Source organism: Mus caroli, chromosome 5 (assembly GCF_900094665.2).
Source record: "Mus caroli chromosome 5, CAROLI_EIJ_v1.1, whole genome shotgun sequence".
Lineage (NCBI taxonomy): Eukaryota > Metazoa > Chordata > Mammalia > Rodentia > Muridae > Mus > Mus caroli.
The window spans coordinates 133,438,702-133,445,366 of record NC_034574.1 but is presented as its reverse complement, the minus strand read 5'-3'; the positions used below and the strand labels follow the sequence as shown (position 1 = coordinate 133,445,366).

Here is a 6,665-nt window from a genome sequence, read left to right as displayed (position 1 = left end):
GCCTGCCTCTGCCTCCCAAGTGCTGGGATTAAAGGTGTGTGCCACCACGCCCGGCTAAGTGAAGCCTATTTTATGAAAAGGGGAATGAGGCCTCCTGGAGTCTGGGGTGATTCTGAACTTACTACATAGCTGAAGAGGCCCTTGAGATTTTTATTAGTGTGGCTCGCAGGGCGGCAGAAGCATGCCATGGTGCATCTTTACAAGGGAGGGGACAGCTTGCAGGAATCAGTTCTTTCCTTCCAGTCCCGGGGATTGAACTCAGGTCCTCAGGTTTGGTGGCAAGCACCTTTAATTGCTGGGACATTTCACTGGCCCAAATCTTGATCCTCCTGCCTCCACCTTCTGAGTGCAGACCTCTGAGTTCAAAGCCAGCCTGATCTACATAGTGAGTCCAGGCCAGCCAGGACTACACAGCTGAACCCTGCAGGGCAGAGAAGGAACAACATGGCCATAGGTGGCCTATGGGTCGCAACCCCCTGGGGATCACATATCAGTCATCTGCATATCAGATATTTACATTACAACTCATAACAGTAGCAAAATTACAGTTATGAAGTAGCAATGGAATATTTTTGTGGTTGGGGGGTCACAGCGTTCAAAGGTTGAGAACCACTGCAGGGGGAACACAGTGTACCCCACACTTGAGTCTTGGACTTCAGGCTGCAGAAGTGACAATACATGTGTGCTGCTGTAAGCTAACTAGTGACAGGAGCTCATTCCATCTGGCTAAGAGGAAACTGCCTCACAGCAAGTGTTGGAAGGATTAGAGGAGAGGAGCCATGTTCTTGGCACAGTAGTAGTCCCCAGTCGGGCAGCCCTTTGAGCAGCAGACGTAGTATGTGCCAGGTGCTGCTCTGCGGTGGGGCAGGCTGCCCTAGAGACAGCGCCAGCAGAGAAGAGGGTGCAGAGGAAGACGGGATCCAGGGACAGCATTTGAGGCCAGTGCCACACAGACGGGCAAGCAGGATGAGCCAGAACCAAGGGTAGGGAAGGGTCCGGCCTCGGGGGAGGAATTAGTGTGAGCAAAAGACAGAGTGTGTTGGGGCTTTGGGTAGACGGATCCAGACGAGGTGTGGGAGTAGAGCGTGGATGAAGCCACATGATAAGCTGGGCTGTGCGGAGTCAGCCATGACCCCAAGGGGCTCCCACTGCCTTGCACCAAGGCCATCTGACAGCGACAGAGGTTGGTGAGGCGAGTGACATGGAGAAGGTGGCAATGGGATCCAGCCGTGGACAGGAGGGAAGTAGCACAAGCTCTGGATTCTGTCCCCAGAGCTGTAAACCAGCCATAGCATCGTAAACCCAGCACTCAGAAGATGGAGGCAGGAGAATCAGGAGTTCAAGGCCATCCTTAGCTACACAGAGAATTGGAGGCCAGCCTGGGTTACATGTGACCCTATCTCGGGGGTCAGGGGAGGGGACTGACTTAAGGTGTGCTCAAATTGGGTAGAAGACTAGAGTCCTTTAAGCTCCTTGAAGTCCTTTAAACTCCTTTAAGCCAAGAGATATCCTTATCTATCCCTCAGTTTCACACACACACCCCTATCCACCATCTTGAGAAGAGCCCTCCCTCCCCTCTGTCTGATGAGGGCAGCCATATTTCCGGAAGCATTTTATAGAAGGCCCAGCCATGATCAGCTGGGACTGGGTACCCTCTGAGTCTCCAGTCCTTACCCCATCTTGGAGTGACTAAAGCCCCTTCTCAGGGTCAGTTGGGACTGGGTACCAGGGACCCCAGCTCTCTGGGTCTCCAGTCTTCACCCCATCCTGGAACAGCTGAGGACCCTTCCCAAGCCTGAGAGAGGAACAGAAGTCCCCAGGCATTAGAAGCATCTTGATTCAATGGTGGGGGTGCACAGGGCTCCAAAGCAGGCCCAGCCGGCCCTGGCCAGGGTCCAGTCATCTACGATCAGCCTGTGAAGCCGCCCTGTGAGCAGTCCAATTAGTATTCACACCAGGTCCCCCCAGTTCTGAGATCCCTTGTTCCCCCCAGACAGCAGCCAGGGTGACTAAGACTGGGAGGCGGGGTGAGTGTCTCAATGGAAAGTTATCCTCAACAAATAGTGAAGGCCTTACAGGATAGGGACAGGATAGGGGGCTGCCAACTATGAAGACAGGCTCCTAGGGATTCCCAAGGCTAGACCAAATCTTGGGTGCAGGATGGCGGGGGGATTAAGACTAGGCTGTCTAGCCTCTCGTCTCTGTCTTATCTCTGCCCAGGTCTGGCCTCCACCCTCCTCCCCTCCCCTCCTCCATTTTATGTGCTTAAGGGTGGGGAGAGAGCCCACCTGTTGTTTCCTAGCTAGAAAGCATCCATCGCAGGCAAGCACAGAGGAGGGTTTGAGACATGATCCTCATGCCACCACATGCCCAGTGACATCTGTCCCTGTCACAGTTCCCCTTGATTTAGAACTGCCTGAAAATGTCCCCAAAGCCCTTGCACTGAGACATCAACAACATAAAAAGGCAAAGTCATCTCAGGGTGCCCCAGAGTAGGCTGCAGAAAGAGGGGTGTCCCACGCACCAGCCCCCTCATTCATTGCACCTTATCTTACCTCCTCCTGGCAGGGAGGGGCGGTGCTGGTTGACAAGGGGCTTCAGAGTCTTAGCTGTGCCCTGTCATGGAGAAAGCCTTTTTAAATCCTTTTGTAGGTGGGAAGCGTCACCCAGGGGAGACACGGAGTATAGTAGGAGTGGGTGCTAGTGGGAGAAGGAACCCCTAGAAGACAGGGTTGTCCTGGACAGGCTTGTAAGGAACCAAGGCGCAGCCTGGCAGCACCAGATCCCTGCAGCGGCGTCCAGGTAGCCCCCAGTGTGGGAAGACACCTGAGAGGGGGATCTGAGCAAGATCCCCCAAATGGAGGTTTGTTCCTCGTGCCCACCACATGCCCAGTGACATCTGTCTCTGTCACCTTGGCAGTCCACGCACCCTAAGGGGGGCAGGATGAGGCACAGGCATTCCCTTCTGGGAACCCAGGGAAACTCATTCAGGAGAGCACGGGCCTGGGAGCCGGGGAACAGCCCACCCTGGGGTTTCTGGTGGCTCTAGGCACCTGGAGGGTAGGGTCACCAAAGTAGCTTCATACCCCACATAGATAAAAGAGCTGGGGTGGGGGCTACACGAATAGAGAATGAGTAGCACCTGAAGAGCATGGTACTGTCCTCAGATCCTGGGGACAAGACCCTGGGGACCCAGACTTCTCCTTATATGCTCTCACACTGCAGAAGTTACATGCCTCCCAGACACTCCTCTACTCTACCCACAGGCCTGCGCTCACTTTGAAACATCTGGTCAACCTTCAGATATTTTTTTTTCTCCTGACTGCCCAGCACAGCTGGCTCCACCTGACCTCTCTCTGTTCAAGCCCTGTCCTCCTGCACAGCGAGATCCTCAGGTGTCCCTTAGTCTCACGAGAAAGCCCCATCTTGTCCCTGGAGCATCAAAGCTTCCTAGCCACCTGGCTCTGTCGGTCCCAGTCGTTTGTCCTCTCATCCCATGTGCCACCTCTGTGGGTGCCTTTTCTGGCACTCCCATTCTAGGAAGATGGCCTTTTTAAATTGGAGTGCAAACCAACCTTATTCAGCCCTGCTGGCTGTCTCTCCTTTTTTCCAGTCTCTCCTCATCACTCCCAGACTCCAGGCTGTACTCTCCACCTAGATAACTGCTCTTCTCCCCTTTGCCTGCCTGACTCTCATCCAATATGTAAGTCTCGGTCCTAGTAGCTGCCGCCTCCCAGAAGCCCTCCAGTCATGCACTCCTTCTGACGGATAATTACCTGAGCCGTCTTTGGCTAGGAGGTCCACTTCGAGGGTGGGGACAGCAACCCCAGGGCACCTTGGTCTGGTCCTTCACCTAGTGACGCCCAGCCTGTAGTGCACACATCCCTGTCAGTCCTCTATTTCCCATCACTGTGCGCACCCAGCAGCCATCACACCCAGAACGCATGCATACGGCCACAGTTCGCCCTGTTGACACACATGCACATGTATGCACACACAAGAGCACACACTCCCAGACCACCTCTGACACACATCACACAAACACTTATGTGCCTACCCAAGCCCCAACTTACCACACACATGCCACACACCACCAGGCACGCTCGTGTCACTTCAACGGGTGCCGCCGGGAGCTGGGTAGTGTGAGCGGCTGCTGGCCGCCTCTGCCTGCCAGCCTTTGCCAAGCAGTTTCCATGGCGACACATCTTGGCTCTGACAGGAACTGATGTGTGTGGGGAAGAGGGTCCCACAGAGGGGGCGAGATGGGAGGTCTCTGTGTCCTCCGCTCCTGGCACAAACAGGGGAGTGTCCCACGAGTGGCCTAGGCTTGCACCTCATGAAGGGGGTTCTGAGCTGCCTGGCACAGGAGCAGACTTAGGTCATTCAGTCATTCAACAAACCTCCTGGCATAATCACTCCGTGCTGATGATGGCTGGGACTACAGTGTTGTCTATAATGTAGGTTTACCGAGGATGAGGTCTGGGGCTGACTCAGTTTCCCCAAATCCCCTCAGAAGACCCTGTCCCAGGGAGGTCAGTTAACAGTCTTCTGAGCATCAAGGCCCTCCATCCATCTTCTTTGAGACTTGAGACCAGGAGGGGATGCTGGGTACCCCTTAGACAACCACTCGCTCAGCACCCTGCTCATCTCCCCTCCCTGACTCCACGCATCCTGCACTGTTCCTTGCCTGGCTCCTATCAGAAGTCTTTTCCCACCCTTCTGCCCAGGCCTCTCTCCTGGCTCATTTTGGACAATAAAAGATGACAGATCTACGGTTCTGTCTGTAAAGTGATTTCCACATAGGCACAAGGACTCAAATCCAGACCCCTAGCACCTACATAAAAGGCAGATGCAGGAGTATCCAGAGCCGGGGGAAGCAGGGGAGGAGAAATCCCTGGGGCTTACAAGCCAGTCAACCTAGCCTGGGAGCTCCAGGTTCAGTTGAGAGCCTGTCTCAAAAGACAGTGTGGAGAAGCAGGAGAGAGAGCTCAGAGCTGAGTGTCCGCTGTTCCTCCAGACCTAAATACACGTGGTGCATGCACACACACGGACACTAATTTATAAACTAAAGAGATGGACAGTTACACAGGGAGGGATATTTGCAGAATGAGGTCGGTCAGTGGGAAGCCCGGAGCAAGGTGGGGGGCAAAGTCACTGAACGTCACTGACTCTGGGGACTCTAGGCTGATGATGCTACATCATATTGTGGATTGAATGGAGTCTAGCTTGTTCCCCTCCCCCCGCCCCCCAAAGGCTAGGGTGCTGTAAGCTTGGTCCCCATGTGATCCCAGTACAGAGTCCAACAGAGCTCACTGGTGGTCAGTCTAACCAACCCGGTGAAAACAGAGTTGATAAGAGAGACCTTGTCTCAAAAACCAAGGTGGGAAAGCTCGATCGGTGGTTAAGGGGACCGGCTGCTCTTCCCAACAACTTATCAGGAGGATCACAACCACCTGGGCCCCGGGTTCCATGGGATCCAGCACTGTCTTTTGGCTTCTGCGGGCACTCACCCAAAGGTGCAAGAGGAAGGAGAAGAAAGAAAGGGAGAAAGATACCTGATGTCAACCTACAGCCTACACACACACACACACACACACACACACAGGGTTGGGTGGAGGGACTGGAGCAGATGGTGCAAATCTGGCCTTTTGAGCATGCTCCTGAATGAACCCAGTTCCTCCTCTTTTGAGAGCCAGGTGATCCAAGGCTTCCTCAGAGGTCCATGTCCTTGCCCAGGGCCAGCTCAGCAAGGACCAGTCTGAGGCTGGAGCCTGGCTTTGAAGGAGTTAAGGGTTCAGTTCCTGGAAACTTGGCTTTACCCTCTAGTTTCTCCATCTTGAAGCTTCTGTGTGCTTGTCCCTGACACCCGTGAGATAATCTTGCTTGCCTTGTGCAACACTGCTTCATTAGCCTTCTGCTGACATCATCCATTGTAGGATGGTTTTCCCTGACCCCGCCCTCTCTTGTCCTTCCACTAATAGTATATAAGATGCTGTACTTCTTCATAAACAGGCTTGGCAGAAGCCTTGACCTCCTGAGACCACCTGCTCTATCTTGATCTCTGATCCCTGGTCCTTTGTCCTCAGGACCCTGTCACTGAAGAGTGACCCGCTGGTCCAGATCTCTCCTCTACATTCCCGCTAAGTGACAGAGCTAAGGTACCCTCAGGCAGGCCCCGAGGCTATGCTGTTTCCACTTTCCAACCCCCAGAAATGCTAAGGAAGCCATTTGACTTTATAAACTGTCTAGACTTGGGCTTTCTGCTGCAGAACAAGAATGGAGACCTGTGGGTCATGGAAGCGGAAGTGCAGGTTCAGACCTCCAGTTCTGGCCTGGTGTCTCACAGTGAAATTTGCTCACTGGGTCTCAGTCAGGCCTCTCTCTCTCTCCAGGATTGGTGTTGAGCCAGTTATTTTAAAAGAGAGAACCTGAATTGAGAAAAATGCCCCTACCAGGTTGGCCCGTGGTTCACTCTTCTTGATACACCTGGGGGGCCCCGGCTCACTGTGGACAGTGCCACCCCTGGCCTGATGGCCCTGGGTTATTGCGAGCTTTTGTGTCCCCCTGGTAAGAACACACTCAGGGCAACCGGAATCTTCTGCGGCACAAGCTTTATTGCTTACCCCTTCAGGAGCCAGTGGAGAAGAGAGCGCCAGAGAGAGAGA

At 54.0% G+C, this 6,665-nt stretch overlaps 1 protein-coding gene across 4 annotated transcripts in view; it reads right to left on the bottom strand.

Moving 5' to 3' along the window:
* The window catches only part of Amz1 (archaelysin family metallopeptidase 1), a 28,385-nt gene extending 24,225 nt beyond the window's left edge, over positions 1-4,160 (bottom strand). For 2 of the 4 annotated variants that reach the window (XM_021163725.2, XM_029477016.1), the window contains exons 1-2: positions 4,074-4,160; positions 3,777-3,868 (exon numbers count right to left, since the gene is read on the bottom strand). The gene's annotated coding sequence lies outside the window, so the exon portion shown is untranslated. Of the gene's footprint in view, positions 1-2,555; positions 2,617-3,776; positions 3,869-4,073 lie in introns of all 4 variants that reach the window. The other 2 variants (XM_029477013.1, XM_029477014.1) reach the window with 2 other exon arrangements.
* Between the last annotated feature and the right edge of the window lie 2,505 nt (positions 4,161-6,665).